General features: G+C 40.3%; 1 long non-coding RNA gene across 1 annotated transcript; it reads left to right on the forward strand.

Moving 5' to 3' along the window:
- The first annotated feature begins 8,240 nt into the window (after positions 1-8,240).
- On the forward strand, positions 8,241-10,734 carry LOC123977973. The gene is made up of 5 exons (XR_006826824.1): positions 8,241-8,345; positions 9,618-9,737; positions 10,038-10,189; positions 10,505-10,573; positions 10,650-10,734. It is a non-coding gene; the product is annotated as an uncharacterized LOC123977973 (long non-coding RNA).
- The last annotated feature ends 446 nt before the right edge of the window (positions 10,735-11,180 follow it).

Below are 11,180 nucleotides of genomic sequence, written 5' to 3' on the forward strand. Positions count from 1 at the left end.
GACACTTCAGTGAGGCCCTGAAGCGTGCTTTGTCATCACTCCAGATTCATGATGGTCAACCTGCGATGTGCCATTTACAAAGACGTGTGTCGGTAGCTATAACATGGATTAATTTCTGCCTTAGCAAGCAATTATGGAGACAGACACAGAGAGGAGGAGGGTGGATTTGTGGGATTGGAATCTAAGGATGGTGCAGACATTTGTCAGCCCTCTACACTGACACCCTTATCCAAGTCATCTTCTCTCAGGTTGGTGATATATGACTAAGGTGACCGTTATCATTATTCACAGACTGGTCTCCTTCTTTTCCCTGGCATGCCCTCCTCCTGGGTCTGATCAAGCGTGTTCTATTATCCCGCAGAAATGATTTGTAGAGATCTGTGGCCCTGTTGCATCTGAAGGACGGCATGTTGCGGAGCCTTCCAAAACAATATCATAACCCACGTCCATTAGCCATATGGGTTCCATTCCCCAGATTCGTTTGATTCATTTTCTGTGTCCTCCATAAGCGGAGCCACAGTACAAGCCTGGGATTCATTAAAAAAATTACTCAAACCGATTGATTATCCAAATAGTTAAAATTTGTAGTTTACAACTAATCGATGTAGCTCTGTTTTGGAATAGTGTAGTGAAATCTTCATTCAAAAATAAAAGGGCACATTTCATGTTAACCAGGGCATAGGAGATACTTTGAACAAGTTGCTGATGATGATGAAGCTGCTCTTTTTTTTCTCTGACCTGTATAGATAATGCTTGCACAGAATGCTAATTATATTTAAAGGATGATACATTCTTCAGCAAACCAATTTGTCAAGAGCCTTTGAAAAACCAAGAAACAGAACGTTTGAACCTTGTATCACGGTCATCACCAGATTTCTTGATGGAAGTTGTGCTGGTATTTTGCATTGATCCATATTTATTACCGTTGTGTTTGCTGTGTATTTGACTTCTGGCGGCCCTTCCCTTTCTCCCCCTGCTTGCTGGATCTCTCTCTCTCTGACTGTCCGTCCTCTGCTCTGCCTCACCTCGTATCACAGCAGCCACAGCCCTTCAGAGAGCAATGAGTTTGAAACCGAGCAAACAAAGCCGTTGTCCAGGTGGATGAGGCGTCTGGAAATAAAACCTCCCCATTTAGCAGTGAAGATTGTTTATGGGCCTGTGTTGCTCAGTGGATTGAGGATAGTGCCAACGTGGCCAGGGTAAGGGGGGGGGGGGGTAATTTCCATGGGGGTCACTCATGCTTAAAATGTTAGCAGTCAGGTATCAGTTAGCGCTGTGGGTTCAGTAAGCTCTGTTATCAGCTGTAGCAGGATAGAATTTAAATTTAATTGTAAATCTTGAACAGTAAACCTCCCTGGAAATGAAATTAGTAACTATAAAACTAATAACTATATAACAAAATAGATACAATAACAGCCAACATAGTCACTGTAGTTTTTAACAAACATTACTCAAACAGGAGGAAATAGTATATTTGATGGGGACTGTTTTCAGCGGCGGATTAATACACTTTTAGTGAGAATTAAGGACAGCAGGACAGTGTGTGTGGGAATGATTCAAAATAAACCACAGTGTGTGTTTTCATGGTAACGATGGAACACGCTTTAACTTGCGTGTCACCATTATTAGCTTAAGCCTATAGCACTTTACACTGCATAAATTAGCCTAGTGGCTAGCGGCCTGTTCCTCTACTCAGCTTAACAAATTTCATACTATTAATACTCATTTATACTTTTCTTACTCACTGCTGGTTTAAGTCACTGACAGAACATCATAGATGAATTTCAGCTTTGTTAAACGTAACAAGTTGTCGTCACCTCGAGTAGTTCATCACCTGCTCTGCTCCACACTGTGTGCGCGCCAACCCCCCTCGACGGCCCCACTGCCCCCGACAAGCAGTCAGCCTGGGCAAACACTGTGTTGCTATCGTCCTCCTGCGCTCTAAGATGCTATTTAAGGCTAATCATGTTGGAGTACTATTTCCTATTTCACGGTCTGTTTGGGATTTGGGTGGTAATGCATATATAATAGTTTTAAATATGAAGCGTTCAATTAATGCATGATGTTTCCTTAGTCAATGAGTAATCATGTTAAATAATCGTGATCTCAATATTGACCAAAATAATAGTGATAATCGAGTAGACCTGTGATAAGCTCAAATCAGCCACAGATTCATACAGAGGTCTAATCGGTACATAGTGAGTTTCTGCTCACTCTGTACTCCCTGTTGCGTCAGCTCCAGCAGATTCAAGTTGGCATGCCTGAACTTTGTTGTTTTCCGATGTGTTTGATGTATGTTTGTATTAGGTCGGCCTCACAACTGCTTGTTCATTTTTGCCAGTATGTCATGTCAGGTATAAGCCCAGTATAGATGTCTAATTTGAAAACAAGCAGCCAGAGCACAGAAACTGTAGACAAAAATTCAAACCCTGCAGTCCTTTCTGTCTGTGTGAGCTTTTTCATCTAGCTCAGTGTGTTGACAAAAAAGCTGATGTTTGACTGCTCCAGCTGTCTGCAGACAGACACACAGAGAGGCAGAGGCACTGTTAGTTCATTTTTTTCTCCCAACTTCTTGTTGAATCACGGCTCAATACTTTCTCTCTCAGCATTAGCCCCGCTGCTGCTGCTGCTGAAACACAGCAATAAAAAAGACTTACCACTCAAGCTTTATTGACATGCATGGACATAATGCTGCCATACTAAATGCAAAAATCATTCATAATTATATTTCTAGCAGCAAGCTGATTTACTCCAAGTCATTTCAGCAGAGTAATGGCATCTCTAACCAAATGAGAGGCAGGTTCATCAAATTTTGCGGGAAGTGCTTTCCCTGTGGGCTGTTCAGAATTGGTGGAAAACCATAGAATGGGAAATTTCTTTTTAGGGCCTGAAAGCTTTTTTCTCTCCTGAAAAATACAAGTTAAAGGACAAGATCATTAGAAATGATGGTTTCTGACTATAATGTATCATACAAATGAAAAAAAGCAATTTTAGCTTTAGTTTTTCTTTTAGGAGTTAACATGACTTCAAATGTGGGTTATCTAAGGTTTGTTTCAGGATTTTGGGTGCAGATTTGCCCCAGCAGAGAAGCCTTACGTCTGAAGCCTGGATTGGCCACACACGGGTCTGCACATGGGCTTTGTCTGGCTGTCAGTGCCTTTGTGTGCACGTAGCGCCAGCGATCGGGGTGTGATGCTTAATTCTCTGCAGCTATCGTCTGCTATCAATTAGAGCTTTTATGGGGAGGTGCTGTCAGAGTTACCATGACAACCAACGTCTTTGGCAGATCGTTGCATCCCCTGCAGGGCAGTGGATGGAACGCTTGCAAGTATCACTGCACAGTACATTTTAAAGATTCAAAATATTCAGCGCCTGGGGACAGAAACAATAAGCGTGAAATACTTAGTAGTGCTGGCAGACTTGTGCTGCTGGACGCAGCTTCTCCTCAGCTTCTTGGCTTTGTATGAGTTACTGAGGCTATTTTGAATGTTAACGGAGAGCTTTAACAATTTGAGGAAGTTGCAAAAGTGTCTAGCAGGCAGTAGTAGCAATTTACTGGAAGCAGGCCCAGAGTTATACAGCATATACTTACAAATTACCTGCTCACACACTTTTACAAGCTGCTTTAGGATTCTGTCAAATGAAAATGTCTGAGTTAACAACTTACTATTCTTCTATAACCCACTTTATGACCAGTCATGCCCAGATTTCTTAAAATATTTGGATTTAGTGGTGAGTTTTACATGAGTGTTTAACTGAAATGTTGACTCAGAGGGATCGGAGCGAGAGCTTCCCGCAGTGATCATGGCCTCTGAATATGGTCTCAAAATTTATGGGTTTTAGGGACCTAAAAGGAGTTTATATTCTACAATTAAAGCATATACATGGTGGGCATTTAACACGATGCTTTCTGTATTTTTCAGATACATTTGTCTTTGATCACCTTTAGGCAAACAGAAACTAGGCTAGGAATGTAACTCTCCCTCAGAGACTTTATGCATGGTAGATACTGTACATGGTGCATGATCTGATGCAGAAATATTTCATACATTTATGCATTTTGTAACAACACATCACACTCCAACTGAGTAAATATTTTTTTATTTCAAATAAAATAGGATTTGATATTTTTACTTGTTTGTGAATTAAATTAGATTAATATTGAGTAACTATATTTTTTAATAGTTTGTGTTTCAAGCACTGAATTAAATAACCCAGAAAAGCATGCGTACTGCCCAGGGCTAGAAAAAAAAAAATATCAGCCCTGGCATTTTTGGCCCAGGCAGCCCACCAAAATCGGTCGGACACCCCTCACCAACACACCATCTTTCCATACATGTACCTACTATAATACTCCCCCAAACCAGCTGAGTGGTATGTGCCGTGGATAAAGGTACCAGTGCAAGTGAAGAATCAGTGTACTCATTTACTGATTTCATGGTGATATTGTAATATATAGAAAAAATATTGATGAAATATTTGATAGGGGGGCCTAGGGGTTTTTCCCCCAGAAGATTTTGAGCATTAAACACTTAATTTCCTGCATTCTGGAGACATTTTCTGCCCCAATTTATGGTGGAAATGTCTGTATTGATTTTGAGGGAAACACAAAATTCAAGTGGCAGGTGACAATTCAGAATATAAAAATATAATAGAATATACTGCAGTAATCAGTAGCTTATTATTCATTTTTGTTTCAGTTACTTGTTTTGGTTTCTTCTATATTTACATAGCTGCATTGCAGATTTTCTTGTTGGGCAAATAAACCTTTCTCAAAGCATTTTCATTTGTTAATTAACATTTCTTGGTGAGAGTTATTTGTTTTAGAACATTTTTAACAAATGCTTTCAAAAGTGCCATGTCCCCAGTGTAAGTGACACCTTACCCTCCCTGATCCCTCCCTACGGGTCCCTGTTAAGCAACTCCATGCTTACCGCTTCACCTCTACTCTTCTCCTGCTCTCTCTCTCTCCCTCAGCCCTGTCACTTTGTCACTCTGTGGCAGTGGCCACAGCTCTCCTTTACGTTACACCGGCCCCAAAGGTTCGTCGGCTGCCCAGTATGCCAGATTACTAGCGGTGGGGGAATAAATCAATACAGCATAGTATCGGAATATTTGCCATGGCAATACTGTATCGATACACGGAAGTATCGATATTTTATTATATAAATTGCAGATGGGAGTTTTAACTTTTTGGTACTAGAATAATAAAATCGATTGCTTTTTTAGTCCACTAGAGAACTTAACAGGACCATATAGAGGACTGAAAGAGTGATATGAACAAACAGAGAAATGGATCTTTTTAGATAAACAGATGTTGACAAAGTTTGACTTTAGGAACCTAATTGGAAGATGGAAAAAGGTAATAAATTGCAAAATATCTCAATATATTTAAAATTGCAATAAAATCGAATCGCAACATAAATATCGTGATAATATCATATCGTGGGGCCTCTGGTGATTCCCACCCCTACAGATTACCAGTCCACCCCTGGTACAGCCGCACAAACATTAGTAAACACACACTGCAAATACAATTTTAAAGTACATTTTTAATAAAGGGGATTAGTCGTAATACGTAGGTGATTGGAGAACTTGGCTAGCTAGAAGGGCCAGTTGGTCACACTGACAAACATGCATGGAAGGACAAGAGTTCACAGACAGACAGAAAGTACTAGAGAGTTATTTTGTGGTATGGATTCAACCCAGTAGTATTGATAAAATCTCAACGATACCCATTCCTGAACACCACTACAATTTGTCAAAAAATCACATTTTAATGGGGGCCTACTTCATTTCCTGGGGATCCACTCAAATGGCCACCTGTGGGTCCCAAGGGACTCAGACCATTGAAATCAGCATCACTGAAGCTGTCGAGAAGCTCATCAGAAATGCTGAGAAAATCATCAACACGTTCTAATTTCCTCAAACATTGGTGGTGACAAATCTCATCTATTAACTGTAAAGTTAATCTTCATTATTTGGTGAATCATGTCTTTATTGTTGTTGGAGAAAAGGCAGGAGGAGAGCAGCAGGGCAGAGAATGGTAGACTTGATGCTGCTGCTTATTCAGCTTCCAAAAACAGGTTCTCCTTTCTCATCTAGAAATTAATCATTAGATCTTGTAGTGAGTAAAATCAATAAGAATTTGTTTATTAAAAAAAATCTGTGAATGTGATTTTCCAGTGACACCGGAATTTAGTATTTATCTTTGGAGCAGCATGAAGATCTTCATGTTGAGACATCAAATTTTCAGAAAATTTAAAAATTGAATTATTTTTGGTAGCTGGCTGTGGCTCTGTCAAGAGTGGTCCACCTCAACCATCCTGTTTGATGGAGGAAGCATTGAGAGTCTGTGGCTGCCTGTCTGTGGAGAGTGCTGCTGATGATCAGTAATCTGAACCTTCTTTGGAGTGCGAAAAACACCAACAGCCCCCGTCTACGTCGACTGTGAGTTATGGCTCTCCTTTATCTGATGGAGCACTTAGTCTCTAGCTCAGCCTTGTTTTCAAGTATTCTTTTCACTTATGCACGATCGATCGCTGTTGCCAAAGTGTTAATGATGAGTCATACTATTAAATGTGATGACCTGTGGCCATATTCTATTACCTTGCTTTCTTGCACAGGCAGACCCCTGTAATTAAGGTTCAAGTAGATGCAATAGGAGAAGCAGGTTGGAGCCAGAACTCAATTAAAAATAGCCTTTGCATGCATGCCACAGAAGAAGAAATGTTGAGCACAGTTTAAGAGTTTTAATGCTTTATCGGTTTCTGTCGCCTGGGGAGATTAATGTTTTCTTTAAACTGATGGCGAGATAAAATACTGCTATACGAGTGGCAGGATAATTATTTACTGAAATTAACGGCCAGGACCAGCTCTTTTAATTCATACTCTTCATTTTTCTATGGAGTCTGTTGGGAGCGTGTGGTGGAAGCCTCGGGTCGGGCCGAGGGGTTTTTATCCTCATTAATAATATTATGTGACAAGGCAGGATGTGACAGTGTTGTGTAATAAAAAGGCGCCTCACTGTGCGATTGGCGGTCTGTTTTTAAACTTTAAAAGTGTAAGAATGCAGTGGAGTAGGTGAGTGAGCTTTTTTCACTTTTTATCTGCTTGACATCAAAGGTCAGTGTATCCCTTTAGATTTGCTGCCACAGGGAATAATAACCACAGGATGGAGTCGTTTCCTCTGCTCACATGTGGGCCGTCTCAGATGGTGCCTGAGTGACTTTCATTTGATGCCAAGCTGAATTATTCACACGGTAAGTGCGAATCAAATGCTTTCATTAGAATTAGTGATGTCTGGCTGTTATCAGTTTGTGTCCAGTGTAACAGCTGATACCCCTACTTGAGAAAGTACGTGTGTGTGTGTGTGTGTGTGTGTGTGTGTGTGTGTGTGTGTGTGTGTGTGTGTGTGTGTGTGTGTGTGTGTGTGTGTTTTAAGGATGCAGACGTAAACAGTCGGGGCTTAGCCAAAACCTTGGGTGTCCGGGAACATTTACAGCTGCTATATACATCTTTTTTTCTTTTTTCCCCGCCCAAGCTGTTTGAGTTAATAGAATGTCTAAAAATCCATACTTCATTTTGGAAAAACCTGATAATTGCCCAGGAAAAAAAAAAATCATCAGTAGAGCCTCCATCCTATTTTGTATTTAATTGTTCTCCAACTGTCTTGTGTTACGTCCCCTTCTTTAACAAATAAAAGAGATGACAACACGACAATCAGAGAACTGAATCAAAGTGCCAGTGACGGTTAAGGAGATTTAATTACAGGGTAATCCGATCAATCTAGGTTCTGCAAAATATGGTGAGTAGTGGACAGAAGGGTTGTGCCAAATAGATCTAAACTAGATCTTGCTGAGCTGCCAATAGAAACCAAAATGCAAATAATAAGGCTCAACTATCTTATCTAAAAAGAACTTAGCAAAACTTACAATGTGGCACCAACCTCTAAACCTAGTGTTTCTAGACAGGAGTATGCTATGTGAGTGAAAATGGACAGGGTACCCCAAACTGACCTACGTCCAACCACCTACCATAACTCTGTCTACATCTGCAAATTTACAAAGTGTGCTCATACACAAAGCAGTAACCACATGAAGGACCACAAACTCGTCTGGAAGTGTTGGGCTGCACTACCAGACTGCACAGGTGGAAGCCAATCACTTCATTAGTACCTGAAGAAAACCCTGGAGCAAACCGGGGGGCAGGGTGCTTCTGAAGTCTCTTATTTGTCGTTTCCTCGCTCAAACCGGAAGTTGTTTCACTCCGCCATCTTGCAGACCGTCCCAAAGATCTTATTGAGCTTCTCTCATCTGGATTATGGCAGCTGGACAGACAGAGACGTAGGAATTACTTCTTATTTTGAAAATTTAGATTTTTAAAATTCAATCCATAATGAATATTACACCTTTGGATTATTTTTAAAGACATGTTTGCACCTTTGCCTTTATTGACTAGCTGATAGTAAATATAGAGACAGGAGACATGTGAAGAGAGATGCCAGAATCGAACTGGAGACACTGCAGTTACAGGGTATTCGTCTTAATCACTAGGCCACAAGAACACTTGTATACTTAGAATTCATTCACTTGTAAAATCCAGAGGAGAGGAACTGCATTTCCATACTATAAAGTTCACACTATGCTCAAATGTTCAGTGTGCTGGTTGTTAGTGTAGAAGAAATCCATTCCCTTTACAAGTTTTACTAAAAATACAAGGTGTCCACCCCCACACACCACGCTGTAATTTTGGAACACCACTGTCCACCATTTTAGTTTTCTCCCAAGGTTATACTAGTTTCATTTTTTTGGAGGTTCAGTATCTCTGAGCCATTGCAGCACCATCAACATGTTTTCCAGCTTTGAGCAGCTGCATTTCCATTGTGCGTTGCATTGTGGGACTGCGGTATTCATCAAAATTTCAGTCTGAAATTGTGTTATTTTAGTGACTGCATGCTGCCATTTTTAAGGCACACCTTTCCCATACATTTTTCATCCTCACAGTGTGAACATACACGGCTACTCACAGTACACAAAACATGGCACTTTTCTACTATTTATTTCTACTATTTAACTATTTCTTGCATTGGGTTACCATAGGATTTGAAGCTGTTGGTGTAAACAGGAGATAATCAGGGTATTCTTTTTTTGCCCATGAATGTTTGCATTCCTAAAATATGATTTTATCTGGTAACACCTTATTATGTCCTTAGCTGAACACACATTCTGTATAGTAAGACATGTTCAATAATAACTACATATTATGTACAGTAAGACATTTTAATTGTCAACTATATTTTACATACCATTGATATGTGAAAAGAAATACTCATGACTTACCTTTGCTTATGGATTAATTTCCAAGCTTGCAGTCTTACACCAAAAGAAGGCAGCAGTCCTCACAGGTTTATTGCAGTCTCAGGTCAGTCTTCCAACTCTGCATTCAGGTCAGCTTTTAAATGCTCAAAGGGATTTAATAAAGGACATGTCAAAGGCCATAAAGGCTGGAAAACTGGAAATATTCTGCAGTTATAATAGGAAAATCCCATTAATATTTAATGTATTCCACTGTGGCAGAGCTGGGCTGAGACAGTTTTTCCTTCTTTTGTCAATTAGCTGTATCATCTGTAATCATGAGCCAGACTTACCTGCTCTGACAGGAAGAAAGCACCTTTTTAGAAGGATTGGCACTGGTCGTTTGAGAAGCTGAACCAGATGAAGGACAGTGTCATATAAGTGAGTAAATAGAATTTTGTTGCATTTACAAGACGACACATTCTGCTTCTGAATAGGGAGGTAGAGGGTGTAGAACAAAGGGGGAAGACATCAGGATATCAATGTTTCCTGATGTGTTGTGGTCTAGACTGTAAACCGTGTTGTGCTGTACAAGATCTACCTGGGGGAAAAAACAACATGACGCTAATTTAGAACTTAGGAACACCTGAGTTACTGAATAACTGAAGTTCTGCATTAAAAGACTTAACCAGGTAATCAGAAACTATAAGCTATTTATCATATTTCTCACTGTGTCTAAAGACCCCAGCCCATCCTCTGACTTCATCCAGCCAGAGGGAACAATCACTGACTGACAGCAGCACGCCGGGTCGCTCCGTGACCACCTCTCTTGCCCTGTGAGCTCCCCGCACCCTCTCCGGCAGATCGCTACGGGTTGTGTCGCTAGTAGGATGGTCAGTGATCTACCTTGCTTACTGTGTCCCATAATGCAAAGCACTAAAATGGTAACAACAACCTGTCTTTTCTTTAGAGGCCAACAACAGACGTTTTTATACAATTTAAAAATGCTCTTTCATCACTAAATCCACTTCTGAAATGTTTTGAGGCGAGAAATCAACTGTGTAGATTTCGAATATCAGTTTTAGAGTTTTACGAAAATTGATGGCAAATCGAAAATTTACTCAAACGTTTCAGTTCTCCGCAAGTGCGGCGAGGGAAGCTAACGAGCCAGCTAGCCAGTCAGCTCACGTAGTCCTCTGATCCCACAGCCACACAGACCTCTGCAGCCAACGCAGCAGACGACTCCAGCAACAACTTGAGAGGAAAGACCCGCAGCTGTAAGATAGTGTAAATGTTCGTAACGCTGTTATTCTGTCATTACATTCTGAGTAATGTTGTAACGTTTTAACTTAGATCAAGAGACACCTGGCTCGTGATGGACAGGAAATTCATTGGCTTGTGAAACTGAAGCAGTTTGGAGAAAAAAAAACAACAGAAGTAGTTTGAAAAGGAACTGTTGTTGCTTTATTATTATAACTATTAATTGTAAATACACATTAAATTGTTAGTGTAATGTTACTGTTGTGGTTATAGTACTTGCTTTTTATTTGCTTTTATTTAATATAATTCTTATTTATGCACCAATATACCGAAGCAAACTTCTGCTCCAGATCGGCTGCACCGTTGTTGCCCTTACAAAAGATTACATTTTTAAAAAAGTTTTAAGTGGTACTTCCTCCTATTGTTTACTTCAGATTTTGAAAACTGGCTAAGCCTGGCCTAGCATACTGCATACTAAATACTGCATACAGTATGCAGTCGAGGAGGAGACGCGAGGAAACACGCATTTAACGAAATGAGATTTTAAAGCAACGTCAATTAAATACGACCTGTTGCACAGCTGCATCATCTGTCCACTGTTAGAGCTGTGATCTGTCAGAGCAG

The sequence above is a fragment of the Micropterus dolomieu genome, linkage group LG10 (assembly GCF_021292245.1).
Source record: "Micropterus dolomieu isolate WLL.071019.BEF.003 ecotype Adirondacks linkage group LG10, ASM2129224v1, whole genome shotgun sequence".
In the NCBI taxonomy this organism is placed as follows: domain Eukaryota; kingdom Metazoa; phylum Chordata; class Actinopteri; order Centrarchiformes; family Centrarchidae; genus Micropterus; species Micropterus dolomieu.